This window comes from Papio anubis, chromosome 7 (assembly GCF_008728515.1).
Source record: "Papio anubis isolate 15944 chromosome 7, Panubis1.0, whole genome shotgun sequence".
NCBI classification, from domain to species: Eukaryota; Metazoa; Chordata; class Mammalia; order Primates; family Cercopithecidae; genus Papio; species Papio anubis.
Window position 1 is genome coordinate 149,039,385 of NC_044982.1, and position 16,791 is coordinate 149,056,175.

Sequence of the window (16,791 nt, forward strand, 5' to 3'; positions counted from 1 at the left end):
AACTATCAATGGCATTCTTCACATAATTATAAAAAACTATTTTAAAATTCATGTGGAAGCAAAACGAGTGCCAATAGCAAAAGCAATACTAAGCACAAAGAACAAAGCTGGAGACAACACATTACCTGACTTCAAACTATTCTACAAGTTTACGGTAACCAAAACAGCATGGTACCAAAAAAAAAAAAAAAAAAAAAAAAAAAAGGAAAAAGACCCACATAGATTGATGGAACAGAATAGAGAGCCCAGAAATAAAACCACACATCTACAACAGTCTGATCTTTGACAAAGTCAACAAAGCAGGCAATGGGGAAAGGACACCCTATTCAATAAATGGAACTGGAATAACTGGTTAGCCCTATGAAGAAGATTAAAATTGAACTCCTTCCTTACATCATATACAAAAATCAATGCAAGCTAGGTTAGAGACTTATATGTAAAACCTACAACTATAAAAACCCAGAAGACAACCTAAAAAATGTTACTGTAGACATACATTCTGGCAAAGATTTCATGATGAAGCTGCCAAAGACAATTGCAATAAAACCCAAAAATTGTCAAATGGAATCTGTTTACACTGAAGATCTTCTGCACAGCAAAAGAAATTATCAACAGAGTAAACAGCCTACAGAATGGGAGAAGATATATGCAAGCTATATATCCAATAAATGTTGAATATCCAGAATCTATAAGGAACTTAAACAAATTTACAAGAAAAAAACAAAACCCCATTAAAACGTGCACGAAGAATATGAACAGACACTTTTCAAAAGAAGATATACATGTGCTCAAGAAGCATATGAAAAAATGGTCAACATCACTAATCATCACAGAAATGCAAATCAAAACCACAATGAGATAACATCTCACAGCACTCGGAATGGCTATTATTAAAAACTCAAAAAGTAATAAATGCTGACCAACTTGTAGAGAAAAGAAAATGCATATACATTGTTGGTGGGATGGTGATATGGTTTGACTGTGTCCTCACCCAAATCTTATCTTGAATTCCCACGTGTTGTGGGAGGGACCTGGTGGGAGGTAATTGAATCATGGGGGCAGGTCTTTTCCATGCTGTACTCATGATAGTGAGTAAGTCTCACGAGATGGTTTTAAAAATGAGAGTTTCCCTGAACAAGCTCTCTTCTCTTGTCTGCTGCGATGTGAGATGTGCCTTTCGGCTTCTGCCATAATTATGAGGCCTCCCCAGTTTATTGGACTGAAAGTCCAATAAACGTCTTTCTTTTGTAATTGTCTAGTCTCAGCTATGTCTTCATCAACAGTGTGAAAACAGAATAATACAGTAATTTGGTACCAGTAGAGTGGGGCGCTGCTGAAAAGATACTCAAAAATGTAGAAGCGACTTTGGAACTTGGTAACAGGCAGAGGTTGGAACAGTTTGGAGAGCTCAGAAAAAGACGGGAAAATGTGGGGAAGTTTGGAATTCCCTAGAGACTTGTTAAATGGCTTTGACCAAAATGCTGATAATGATATGAACAATGAAATCCAGGCTGAGGTGGTCTCAGATGGAGATGAGGAACTTGTTGGGAAGTGGAGCAAAAGTAACTCTTGTTACATTTTAGCAAAGAGACTGGCAGCATTTTGCCCCTGCCCTAGAGACTTGTGGAACTTTGAACTTGAGAGAGAGGATTTAGGGTATCTGGTGGAAGCTTAGGCAGCAAAGCGTTAAAGATATGACTTGGGTGCTGTTAAAAACATTGTTTTAAAAAGGAAACAGCATAAAAGTTGGGAAAATTTGCAGCCTGACAATGTAATAGAAAAGCAAATCCCATTTTCTGAGGAGAAATTCAAGGCAGCTGCAGAAATTTGCGTAAGTAATGAGGAGCTGAATGTTAATCCCCAAGACAATGGGGAAAATGTCTCCAGGGCATGTCAGAGGGCTTCGTGGCAGCCCCTCCCATCACAATCTGGAGGCTTAGAAGGAAAAGTGGTTGTGTGGGCTGGGCCCAGAGTCTCTTTGCTGTGTGCAGTCTAGCGACTTGGTGCCTTGTGTTCCATCCACTCTAGCTGTGACTAAAAGGGGCCAAGGTGCAGCTCAAGCTGTTGCTTCAGAGGGTGGAAGCCCCAAGCCCTCTCAGCTTCCACATGGTGTTGAGCCTACAGGTGCAGAGAAGTCAAGAATTGAGGTTTGAGATTGTCTGCCTAGATTTCAGAGGATGTATGCAAATGCCTGGATGCCCAGGCAGAAGTTTGCTGCAGGAGAACCTCTGCTAGGGCAGTCTGAAAGGGAAATGTGGGGTCAGAGCCCCGACATGGAGTCCCTCCTGGGGCACTGCCTAGTGGAGCTGTGAGAAGCAGGCAACTATTATCCAGACCCCAGAATGGTAGATCCACCAACAGCTTGCACAAGGTGCCTGGAAAAGTCACAGGCACTCAATGCCAGGCCATGACAGCACCCAGGAGGGGGGCTATATCCTGCAAAACCACAGGGGCAGAGCTGCCGAAGACCATGGGAACCCACCTCTTGCATCAGCATGATCTGGATGTGAGACATGGAGTCAAAGGAGATCATTTTGGAGCTTTAAAATTTGACTGCCCCGCTGGATTTTGGACTTTCAGGGGGACTGTAGCCCCTTCGTTTTGGTTAATTTCTCCATTTGAAATGTCCATATTTACCCAATACGTGTACCGCCGTTGTCTCTAGGAAGTAACCAAATTGCTTTTGATTTTACAGTCTCATAGGCAAAAGGGACTTGCCTTGTCTCCAATGAGACTTTGGACTGTGGACTTTTGAGTTAATGCAGAAATGAGTTAAGACTTTGAGAGACTGTAGGAAAGGCATGATTGGTTTTAAAATGTGAGGAAATAAGATTTGGGAGGGGCCAGAGGCAGAATGATGTGGTTTGTCTGTGTCCCCACCCAAATCTCATCTTGAATTCCCATGTGTTGTGGGAGGGACCTGGTGGGAGATAATTGAATTGTGGGGGCAGGTCTTTCTTGTGCTGTTCTTGTGATAGTGAATAAGTCTTATGAGAGCTGATGGTTTTAAAAATGGGAGTTTTCCTACACAAGCTCTCTTGTCTGCCACCATATGAGACATGCCTTTCACCTTCCCTTATGATTGTGAGGCCTCCCTAGCCATGTGGAACTGTAAGTCCAATAAGCCTCTTTCTTTTGTAAATTGCCCAGTCTCGGGTATATCTTTATCAGCAGTGTGAAAACAGAATAACACAGACTGTAAATTAGTTCAGTCATAGGAGAAAGCAGTGTGGCAATTTCTCAAAGAATTTAAAACAGAATTACCATTCAACCCAGCAGTCCCATGATTGGGTGTATACCCAAAGGAATATGAGCCATTCGACTATAAAGACACATACATGCATGTATTCATCATAGCACTATTCACAATAGCAAAGACATGGAATCAACCTCCTAAATGCCCATCAATAGTAGACTGGATAAATAAAATGTGGTATATATACACTATGGAATACTACGCAACCATAAAAAAGAACAAGATTATGTCCTTTGCAGCAACATGAATGGAGTTTGAGGCCATTATCATAGGCAAACTAATTCAGGAACAGAAAACCAAATACTGCATGTTCTTGCTTATAAATGGGAGCAAACATTGACTACACATGAACACATGTGTACTTGAGGGTGGAAGGTAGAGGAGGGAGAGGACCTAAAAACCACCTATTGGATAGTAAGATTATTACCTAGGTGATGAGATAATCTGTACAACGAACCCCTGTGACATGCGATTTACCTGTATAACAAACCAGCACATGTACCCCTGAACCTAAAAGAAAAGTTTTATAAAAAGCTGTACACAAAATGCAGACCTTATTGGAAACCCTCAAGGCAGTGACATCATGTTGGGTATTCCCATTTAGGGTGATGGGGTCTTGAGTAAATATCTCAGCGTTACTTGTATTATCAGAATGTGGGTATTTGTGCACTACTCTAATAATTGCCAGTAGAAGAGGATTTGGTTTTCCCTGAAGGCTGGTATTATAAAGAATTTACCAACTCCAGACAACTTGAAAGATTAAGTTGCTCATTTTTGGGGGTATTTCTATTTGGTACTTTCATTTAAGATATTCACCTAGGATGGAAAATGTTTTTAGTCCTCCAGTAAAGAATGGCTTTGCTAACACATGGTCAGCTTATTTAATATGTGGCATGTCATGTTTCTTCTAAGTCTAGCATTTAATGTCACCTCTTATTGGATGTAGACATGGAGAATTACTCCTTCTTCTATGTTTCTGTTATAGGAGTTATCATATACACATGTATTATATGTGTCTTTCCTTCTCACCTTCTCAAAACCAGATATTATGTCTTCTTCATCCATATATTCCCAACACTACACAGTACTAGGGATTTAGCAAATATTCTTTTTCTTCCTTTCCCTTTTCTCCTCAAATCATGAGCAATGTGAACTCATTTGGATAATTATTTTGAAATGTAGGAGTAGGCCACGTGCAGTGGCTCTTGCCTGTAATCTCAGCACTTTGGGAGGCCGAGGTGGGCAGATCACAAGGTCAGGAGTTTGAGAGCAGCCTGGCCAACCTGGTGAAACCCCATCTCTACTAGAAATACAAAAATTAGCTGGGCATGGTGGTGGGCGTCTGTAACTCCAGCTACTTGGGAGGCTGAGGCAGGAGAATCATCTGAACCTGGGAGATGGAAGTTGCAGTGAGCTGAGATCATGTCATTGCACTCCAGCCTGGGCAACAGGGCGAGACTCCATTAAAAAGAAAAAAAAAAAAGAAATGTAGAAGTATAGAGATGTTGGCTAAACAGGCCAGTTGATAACAGCTTAGAACACTCAGGTTTGACCATAGAAATGAATGGTGTCTCTAACACTGGCTTTTAGTAAACTTTTTCTCTTCTCCAGATGCAGAAGCTTCAAAGGAGTGTGGAAAGTGTCTGGAAGGAAAGGTGTGCACTTTGGAGCTTTCCTTGGAGTGTATCATTGAGCTCTTTGTGTTTGGGTGGTGGGTCTTTGGAAGGTAAGACTTCTGACCTCCGAGGGGGGTGGATCTCCAGAGAGTAGCCTGACTTCCTGAAGGGCATCCTGGAGAGGCAAGGGTGAGGGAGGCAGAAACCAGAGTTCATCTTGATCCTCTAGGAACTTGACCTTGAAGCAGAGGGCTGAGTAGGGCTGAGTATTTGAATGGAAGAAGAGGTGCACCTTGAGTGTGGCACTGAGATACTAAGCATGGAACACTGTTATCTGCACTTGACACTGAAGAATGAAATCCACCTGCTTCAACAAACCACATAGGATGAACAAGATCTTGAATTACATAGAAGGTAACCATACATCCTGGTTTTCTGAAACAGTCCTGGCTAACGTCTCTTGTCCTGGCATAACTATTAACAGCATTCCTTTCTATTATCAAAAATGTCTCAATTTGTACAATAAATTACTTGACCACTTTGTGTAGGATCAGTTTTCAATAGCGACATTATGTGTTCTCACAAAGCAATGGCAGTGGACCAAGGTGTCCCAGGTTGACTCCTGGCTGGTGTGAATGCTAGAATGACCCCTCCCTGCCCTTGGACTTAAGAGCTGTAAAGACTCCTGACAATTTAGGTGGGAGGAATAACTTCAAGGAGTTCAAATATATCCTGTTTTTTTTTTTTTTTTAATTTAATACATGGTATGTTATTCAATTTTATGCAACTTTCTGAAAAGATATACTTCAGTGCAGTGAATAGTACCTGTATGTGACCAGAATTTCTGTTTTCATCTAATACTAAGCTAATAGGGTAGAATTTTTTACCTTAAATTAAGAAGGTGACAGCCTCTGGGAACCATTCTATTCTCTATGCTTCCTCCTTAGCATGTAACTGACCCTATAAAAGTAACCTCAGTTTGGATTTTCCATTTAATCGAGAAGTTAATTAAAAGGATCTTTTATAAAATTTGCATGTGGCTAGATATTACTGGTTGGTTACACATTTTCATAATTTCTATAGTCATTGCACAATGCCTAGAAAATATGACCTGCTTGATACCAGCTTTCTTAAAGTTAATGACATTTTTAGACCTAAAACCTTATCATTTAAAATAATTTTCTCTTGTACTGGAAAATAATGTAGAGTATATCCTATTAGTAAGGCTTGTGAGTATTTCAGCAATTAATTGGAAAAATAAAAGGTGTGATGTATATGCTACTTTGAGTTGGTGAAGCAATTTATACCAGTCATATTCTAGTTATTTTAGAATTCTTGCTTACTTTAGCCCTAGTGACCTGATTATTTACATGGTTCTTAAACTGAGCTTTCGCCACCTTAACCTACAGTCTTTAGAAGTTACAATTTTTGCTTATACGAAGACACAGAGTTTAACAATGAAGTAGACCTCTGCTTTTGCATGTCCAGCATCCCTTTTCTCTTCCATAGGAACTGAGCCCGTTTTACTGGGAGAAATGCATTCCACATAGTTTAGGTGATTCCCTTACTTTGCTCTTCTTCTTTTACTACTCTTAATCCTTAATAAGGGGCTGAACATATGACATAAGCTTGACCAATCAGAGTATTCCATCCCTCTGGCCACATTGACTGTGGGACAGGGTAGGCAATTGACCTCAGATAGGCCAGTTTATGATCTTTTCTGGACTTTACTGCTGAACCTATTGGAAAATGCTTTTATTCTGCAAAGATTGCTAATCTGGTAGTACGAGATTTGGGTTGTTGGCAGCCATCTTGTCACTAAAAGGAGAAGACCCATCTGAAGAGAGAAGAAAAAGAAACGATGTCTCAAAGACATTGTTTTGAGGTTTCTTGCTCTAGCCTTGTCTAAAGCCCCAAATCTATTCATGCACTTAAAAAAATTTTGTGGGTACATAGTAGGTGTGTATATTTATGGGGTATATGAAATGTTTTGATACAGGTATGCAATGAGTAATAATCACATCATGTAAAATGATGTACCCATCTCCTCAAGCATTTATCCATTGTGTTTACAAACCAATTATACTCTTTTAGTTATTTTAAAATGTACAATTAAATTGTTATTGATGATAGTCACCCTGTTTTGCTATAAAATACTAGGTCTTACTTTAAAAAAAAAAATCCACTAAACATTCTCACCTCCCTGCCATCACCCTTCACAACCTCTGGTAACCGTTCTTCTACTCTCTATCTTCATGAGTTCAATTATTTTGATTTTTAGGTTTTACAAATAAATGAGAACATGTGATGTGTGTCTTTTTGTGCATGGCTTATTTCACTTAGCATGATGGCCTCCAGTTCCAATGCAAATGACAGAATCTCATTTTCTTTTTATGGCTGAATAGCACTCTATTGTGTAGATGTACTATATTTTCTTTATTCATTCATCTGTTGATGGGCACTTAGGCTGATTCCAAATTTTGGCTATTGTGAACAGTGCTGCAGTGAACATGAAAGTGTAGATGGCTCTTCAATATACTGATTTCCTTTGAGTATATACCCATCAGTGGGATTGCTGGATCATATGGTAGCTCTATTTTTAGTTTTTGGAGGAACCTCCAAACTGTTCTCCATGGTGTTTGTACTAACTTACATTCCCACTAACAATGTATGAGCATTCCCTTTTCTCTCTATCTTTTCCGGCATTTGTTATTCCGTTTTTGGATATAAGCCATTTTAACTGGGGTGAGATGATATCTCATTGTAGTTTTGATTTGCATTTCTCTGATGCTCAGTGATGTCAAGTACCTTTCACATGCCTGTTTGCCATCTGTATGTATTCTTTTAGAAATGTCTATTCAAATCTTTTGCCCATTTTAAATCAGATTATTAGATTTATTTCCTATAGAGTTGTTTGAGCTCCTTGTATATCCTGGTTATTAATCCCTTGTCAGAAGAGTAGTTTGCAAATATTTTCCCCCATTCTGTGATGTGTCTCTTAACTTTGTTGATTGTTTCATTTACTATGCAGAAGCTTTTTAACTTGATGAGAACTCATTTGTCCATTTTTGTCATGGTTGCCTGTGCTTGTAAGGTATTACTCAAGAAATTTTTGCTCAGATCAATGTACTGGAGGGTTTCTCTGATGTTTTCTTGTGCTGGTTTCATAGGCTGAGGACTTAGATTTAAGACTTCAATCCATTTTGATTTGACTTTTGTATATGGTGAGAGACAGGGATTTAGTTTCATTTTCCTGCATATGGATATCCAGTTTTCTCAGTTTCATTTATTGAAGAGACTGTCTTTTCTCCCATATTTGTTCTTGGCACCTCTGTAGGTGCCAAGGTGTGCAGATTTGTCTCTGGGTTCCCTATTATGTTCCATTGGTATATGTGTCTGTTTTTATGCCAGTACCATGCTGCTTTGGTCGCTATAGCTCTGTAGTATAATTTGAAGTCAAGTAATGTGATTCCCCCTGTTTTATTCTTTTTGCTTAGAATAGTTTTGGCTATTCTGGGTCTTTAGTGGCTCCCTATAAATTTTAGAATAGTTTTTTTTTTTTTAATTTATGTGAAGAATGTCATTGGTATTTTGATAAAAATTGCACTAAATCTGTAGATTGCTTTGGGTAGTATGGATATTTTAACAATATTAATTCTTCCAATCCATGAACTTGGAATAACTTTCCGTTTTTTTGTGTCCTCTTCAATTTCCTTCATCAGTGTTTTACATTTTTCATTATAAAGATCTTTCACTTCTTTGGTTAATTCCTAGATATTTAATTTTATTTGTGGCTATGATAAGTGGAATTATTTTTTATTTTTTTTTCAGACTGTTCACTGTTGGCATATAGAAATCCTACTGATTTTCACAAAGTGGGAACAGGTCATCATGGTGGATGGGAGGCAGGACTAGATTGCAGCTGCAACTCAGACAGAGAGAGAAGCATGCAGAGGCTCGCATTTTGAATTGTAGCTCCAGATCAACTTCAAGAACAAACCAGCGATTCTGAGAGGACTCACAGACCCTCTGAAGGAAGTGGACTGCTCCTGCAGGACCCAGAAGCCACCCCAAATACTCTGTTGGTATTAATGGCTGAGAGACCCATACACAGTTCACATGACAGGACTCTGTGCAGACAACCCCCAGTACCAGCCTGGCACCTGGTAGACTTGCTGGGTGGCTAGACCCAGAAGAGAGGCAACAATCACTGCAGTTCAGCTCACAAGAATCCACATTCTTAGGAAAAGGGGGAGAGTACTACATCAAGGGAACACCCTATGGGACAAAATAATCTGAACAACAGCCTTCAGCCCTAGACTTTCCCCCTAACAGGGCCTACCCAAATGAGAAGGAACCAGAAAACCAACTCTGGTAATAGGACAAAACAAGGCTCTTTAACACCCCCCACAAATCACACTAGTTCACTAGCAGTGGATTCAAGTCAAGAAAAAAAATCCCTGATTTACCTGAAAAAGAATTCAGGAGGTTAGTTATTAAGTTAATTAGGGAGGCACCAGAGAAAGGCAAAGCCCAATGCAAGGGAATCCAAAAAATGAAACAAGAAGTGAAGGGATAAATATTCAAGGAAGAGGTAGCTATTCTTATATCAGACAAAAGAAATTTTAAAGCAACAGCAGTTAAAAAAGAAAAAGAGGGACATTATATGATGTTAAAAGGCCTTGTCCAACAGGAAAATATCACAATCCTAAACATATATACATCTAACATTTGAGGTCCATAATTTATAAGACAATTACTAATAGACCTAAGAAATGAGATAGAGAGCAACTTGATAATAGTGGGGAACTTCTATACTCCACTGCCAGCAGTAGATAGGTCATCAAGATAGAAAGTCAATAAAGAAACGATGGATTTAAATTGTATCTTGGAACAAATGGACTTAACAGATACATATAGAACATTTTATCCAACAACTGCAGAATACACATTCTATTCAACAGCACATGAAACTTTCTCCAATATATACCATATGATAGGCCGTAAAATGAGCCTTAATAAATTTAAGAAAATTTAAATTATATCAAGCACTCTCTCAGACCACAGTGGAATACAACTGGAAATCAACATAAAAAGAAACCTTCAAAACGATGGAAATACATGGAAATTATATAACCTGCTCCTGAATGAGCAATGGGTCAAAAATGAAATGAAGATGGAAATTAAAAAATTCTTCTAACTGAAGGACAATAATGACACAACCTATCAAAACATCTGGGATACAGCAAAGGCAGTGCTAAGAGGAAAGTTTATAGCCCTTAACACCTACATCAAAAAGACTGAAAGAGCACAAGCTGACATTCTGAGGTCACACCTCAAGGAACTACAGAAACAAGAACATACCACACCAAACCCAGCAGAAGAAAGGAAATAACAAAGATTAGAACAAAACTAAATGTAATTGAAACAAACAACAACAAAAGAAATGCACAAGATAAATGAAACAAAAAGCTGGTTCTTTGAAAAGGGTGATAAAATTGATAGATCATTAGCAAGATAAACAAAGAAAAGAAGAGAGAAAATCCAAATAACCTCATTAAGAAATGAAACAGGAGATATTACAAGTGACACCACAGAAATACAAAAGATTATTAAAGGTTATTATGAACACCTTTACACACATAAACGATAAAACCTAGAAGAGATGGATAAATTCCTGGAAAGATACAACCCTCATAGCTTAAATTGGGAAGAATTAGATACCCTGAACAGACCAATAACAAGCAGTGAGATAGAAATGGCAATTTAAAAATTACCACCAGCAAAAAAAGTCCAGGACCAAATGGATTCACAGAAGGATTCTACAAGACATTCAAAGAAGAATTGGTACCAATCATTTTGACACTATTCCACAAGATAGAGAAAGAGGGAACCCCTACGCCCCCCCAATTCATTCTGTGAAGCCAGTATCACCCTAATACCAAAACCAAGAAAGGACACAACCAAAAAACAAAACTACAGATTGATATCCTTGATGAACATGGATACTAAAATCCTTAACAAAATACTAGCTAACTGAATTCAACAACATATCAAAAAGATAATCCATCATGATCAAGTGGGTTTCATACCAGGGATGCAGGGATAGTTTAACATACACAAGTCAACAAATGTTATATACCACATAAACAGAATTAAAACCAAAATCATGTGATCATCTCAATAGATAAAGAAAAAGCATTTGACAAAATCCAGCATCCCTTTGTGGTTACAACTCTCAGCAAAATTGGCATACAAGGGAGATACTTCAATGTAATAAAAGCCATCTATGACAAATCACCAGCCAACATAATACCAAATAGGGAAAAGACAAATCACCAGCCAACATAATACCGAATAGGGAAAAGTTGAAAGCATTCCCCCTGAGAACTGGAACAAGACAAGGATGCCCACTCTCACTACTCCTGTTCAACATAGTACTGTAAGTCTTAGCCAGAGCAATCAGACAAGAGAAAAAAAAGGGCATTCAAATCGGTAAAGAGGAAGTCAAACTGCCACTGTTTGCTGATGATATGATCGTTTACCTTGAAAACCCTAAAGACTCCTCCAGAAGGCTCCTAGAACTGATAGAAGAATTCAGCAAAGTTTCTGGATACAAGATTAATGTACACAAATCAGTAGCTCTTCTATACACCAACAGTGACCAAGGGGAGAATCAAATCAAGAATTCAACCCCTTTTACAGTAGCTGCAAACATAAAATAAAATACTTAGGAATTTACCTAAACAAGGAGACGAAAGACCTCTACAAGGAAAACTAAAAAACATTGCTGAAAGAAATAATAGTTGACACAAACAAATGGAAACACATCCATGCTCACTGATGGGTAGAATCAGTATTGTGAATATGACATACTGCCAAAAGCAATCTACAAATTCAATGCAATCCCCATCAAAATACCACCATCATTCTTCGCAGAATTAGAAAAAACAATTCTAAAATTGATGTAAAACAAAAAAGAGCCCACATAGCCAAAGCAAGACTAAGCAGAAAGAACAAATCTAGAGGCATGACACTACCTGATTTCAAACTAATCTATAAGGCCATAGTCACCAAAACAGCATGGTACTGGTATAAAAATAGGCACATAGACCAATGGAACAGAATAGAGAACTCAGAAATAAACCCAAATACTTATAGCCAACTGATCTTCGATAAAGCAAACAAAAACATAATGGGGGGAAAGGACACCCTTTTTAACAAATAGTGCTGGGATAACTGGATAGCCAGCCACATGTAGGAGAGTGAAAGTGGATCCGCATCTCTTGCGTTATACAAAAATCAACTCAAGACAGATTAAGGACTTAAATCTAAGACCTGAAACTATGAAAATTCTAGAAGATTACGTTGGAAAAATCCTTTTAGACATTGGCTTAGGCAAGGATTTCATGGCCAGGAACCCAAAAACAAATGCAATAAAAACAAAGATAAATAGCTGGGACTTAATTAAACTAAAGAACTTTTGTCTGGCAAAAGGAATAGTCAGCAGAGTAAACAGATAGTCCATAGAGTGGCAGAAAATCTTCACAATCTATACATCTGACAAGGGACTATTCGGAATCTATATTCAGAACCTACAACAAACTCAAACAAGTCAGCAAGAAAAACCAAACAATCCCATCAAAAAGTAGGCTAAGGACATGAATAGACAATTCTCAAAAGAAGATATACAAATGACAAACAAACATATGAAAAAATGCTCAATATCACTAATGATCAAAGAAATGCAAATCAAAACCACAATGTGATATCACCTTCCTCTTGCAAGAATGGTCATAATAAAAATAAATAAATAAACGAGCTAGATATTGGCGTGGATGGTGAAGAGGAACACTTCACTACACTGCTGGTAGGAATGTAATCACAGTACAAACACTATGGGGAAAACCAGTGCAGAGATTCTTTTTTTTTTTTTTTTTTTTTTTTTAAATTTTTTTTTATTATTATTATACTTTAAGTTATGCCAGGAGTACATGTGCACTTAACATGCAGGTTTGTTACATATGTATGCTTGTGCCATGTTAGTCCTGCTGCCCATCAATAAATCATTTATCAGGTATAACTCCCAATGCAATCCCTCCCCCTCCCCCTCCCCTGATAGGCTGGTGTGCTTGATGTTCCCCTTCCTGAGTCAAGAGTGATCTGGATTTGTTCAGTTCCCACCTATGAGTGAGGAACATGCGGTGTTTAGTTTTCTGTTCTTGTGATAGTTTGCTGGGGAATGATGGTTTCCAGCTGCATCCCATGTCTACAAAAGGGCCTTAAAACTCACATCCTTTTATGGTGCATGGTATTCCATGGTGTATATGTGCCACATTTTTCAGAAAATCAATCTGCATGCACTGATGGACATTTGGGTTGATTCAAATTCTTTGCTATTGTGAATAGTGCTGCAATAAACATAACAACTAAAAGAACTACCGTTTGATCCAGCAATCCCACTACTGGATATCTACCAGGAGGAGAAGAAGTCATCATACAAAAAAGATATTTGCACACTCGTGTTTATAGCAGCACAATTTGCAATTGCAAAATCGTGGAACCAACCCAAATGCCCATCAATCAACTAATGGATAAACAAATTGTGGTATATTTATATGATGGAACACTACTCAGTCATGAAAAGAAATGAAATAATGGCATTTGCAGCGACCTGGATGAGATTGGAAGCCATTATTCTAAGGGAAGTAACTCGGGAATGGAAAACCAAATATCATATGTTATTACTGATATGTGGGAGCTAAACTATGAGGACGCAAAGGCATACGAATGATACAATGGACTTTGGGGACTTGTGGGGAAAAGTGGTAGGGGATGAGGGACAAAAATATAGGGACAAAAATATTTTTAAAAAGACTACAAATATAGTGCAGTGTATACTGCTGGGGTGATGGGTGCACCAGAATCTCACAAATCACCACTAAAGAACTTACTCATGTAACCAAATACCAACTGTACCCCAATAACGTACAAAAAAAAGTTACTGATTGTATGTTGATTTTGTATCCTGCAACTTTACTGAATTTGTTTATCAGTTCTAAATAGCCTTTTTTTGGCCTAGTCTTTATTTTTTTCCAAATATAATATCATCTGAAAACAAGCAGAATTTGACTTCTTTCTTTTCAATTTGGATGTTCTTTATTTCTCCATCTTTTCTGATTGCTCTAGCTAGGATTTCCAGTACTATATTGAATAATAGTCATGAAAGTGGACATGTTCCAGAAATTAGAGGAAAGGCCTTCAGTTTTTCCTCATTCAGTATGATACTAGCTGTGAGTCTGTCATATATGGCTTTTATTATGTTGAGATATGTTCTTTCTATCTCCAGTTCTTTGAGGGCTTTTATCATGAAGCATTGTTGAATTTTATCAATTGCTTTTTCAGCATCAATTGAAATGATCATATGGTTTTTGTCCTTCTTTCTGTACATATAATGAATCACATTGATTGATTTGTGTATGTTGAACTATCCCTGCATCCCAGGTCATGATATATGACCTTTTTAATGTATTGTTGAATTTGATTTGCTGGTATTTTGTGGAGGATTTTGCACCAATATTCATCAGATATTTTGGCCTGTAGTTTTCTTTTTTGATGTGTTTTTGTCTGGTTTTGGTGTCAGGGTAATATTGACCTTATAGAATGCATTTGGAAGTATTCCCTCCTCTTCTGCATTTTGGAATAGTTTGAATAGAATTGGTATTGTTCATCTTTATTTATTTTTAAATTATACTTTAAGTTCTGAGGTACGTGTGCAGAATGTGTAGGTTTGCTACATAGATAAACATGTGCCATGGTGGTTTGCTGCACCCATCAACCCATCATCTACATTAAGTATTTCTCCTAATGCTATCCCTCCCCTAACCTCCCACCCCCTGACAGACCCCTGTGTGTGATGTTCCCCTCCATGTTCATGTGTTCTCTTGTTCAACTCCCACTTATGAGTGAGAACATGTGGTGTTTGGTTTTCAGTTCTTGTGTTAGTTTGCTGAGAATGATGGTTTCAAGCTTCGTCTGTTGCACTGCAAAGTACATGAACTCATCCTTTTTTATGGCTGCATGGTAGTCCATGGTGTATACGTGTCACATTTTCTTTATCCAGTCTATCATTGATGAGCATTTGGGTTGGTTCCAAGTCTTTGCTATTGTGAACAGTGCCACAATAAACGTATGTGTGCATGTGTCTTTTTAGTAGAATGATTTATAATCCGTTGGGGATATACCCGGTAATGGGATGGCTGGGTCAAATGGTATTTCTAGTTCTAGATCCTTGAGGAAATGCCACACTATCTTCCACAATGGTTGAACTAATTTACACTCCCACCAACAGTGTAAAAGCATTCCTATTTCTCCACTTTCTCCCCAGCATCTGTTGTTTCCTGACATTTTAGTGATTGCCATTCTAACTGGTGTGAGATGCTATCTCATTGTGGTTTTGATTTGCATTTCTCTAATGACCAGTGATGATGAGCTTTTTTTCATGTTTGTTGGCTGCATAAATGTCTTCTTTTGGAAAGTGTCTGTCCATATCCTTTGCCCACTTTTTGGTGGGGTTTTTTTTTCTTGTAAATTTAAGTTCTTTGTAAATTCTGGATATTAGCCCTTTGTCAGATGGATAGATTGCAAAAATTTTCTCCCATTCTGTAGGTTGCCTGTTCACTCTGACGATAGTTTCTTTTGATGTGCAGAAACTCTTTAGTTTAAGTATATCCCATTTGTCTATTTTGGCTTTTGTTGCCATTGCTTTTGGTGTCTTAGTCATGAAGTATTTGCTCATGCCTATGTCCTAAATGGTATTGCCTAGGTTTTATTCTAGGGTTTTTATGGTTTTAGGACTTACATTTAAGTCTTTAATCCATCTTGAGTTAATTTTTGTGTAAAGTGTAAGGAAGGGATCCAGTTTCAGCTTTCTACATATGGCTAGCCAGTTTTCCCAACACCATTTATTAAATACGGAATCCTTTCCCCATTGCTAGTTTTTGTCAGGTTTATCAAAGATCAGATGGTTGTATATGTGTGGCATTACTTCTGAGGCCTCTGTTCTGTTCCATTAGTCTATATATGTGTTTTGGTACCAGTACCATGTTGTTTTGGTTACTGTAGCCTTGTAGTATAGTTTGAAGTCAGGTAGTGTGATGCCTCCAGCATTGTTCTTTTTGCTTAGTAGGATTGTCTTTGCTATATGGGCTCTTTTTTGGTTCCATATGAAATTTAAAGTAGTTTTTTCCAATTCTTTGAAGACAGTCAATGGTAGCTTGATGGGGATAGCACTGAATCTACAAATTACTTTGGGCAGTATGGCCATTTTCACAATATTGATTATTCCCATCTGTGAGCATGGAATGTTTTTCCATTTGTTTGTATCCTCTCTTATTTCCTTGAGGAGTGGTTTGTAGTTCTCCTTGAAGAGGTCCTTCACTTCCCTTGTAAGTTGTATTCCTAGGTATATTATTCTCTTTGTAGCAATTGTGAATGGGAGTTTACTCATGATTTGGCTCTCTGTTTGTCTATTATTGTTTTTTGGGATTGTTGTGATTTTTGCACATTGATTTTGTATCCTGAGACTTTGTTGAAGTTGCTTATCAGCTTAAGGAGATTTGGAGCTGAGATGATGGGGTTTTCTAAATATACAATCATGTCATCTGCAAACAGGGACAATTTGACTTCCTCTTTTCCGAATTGAATACCTTTTATTTCTTTCTCTTGCCTGATTGCCCTGGCTAGAACTTCCAATACTATGTTGAATAGGAGTGAGAGAGGGCATCCTTGTCTTGTGCTGGTATTCATAGGGAATGCCTCCAGTTTTTTCCCATTCAGTATGATATTGGCTGTGGGTTTGTCATAAATAGCACTCATTATTTTGAGAAATGTTCCATCAATACCTAGTTTATTGAGAGT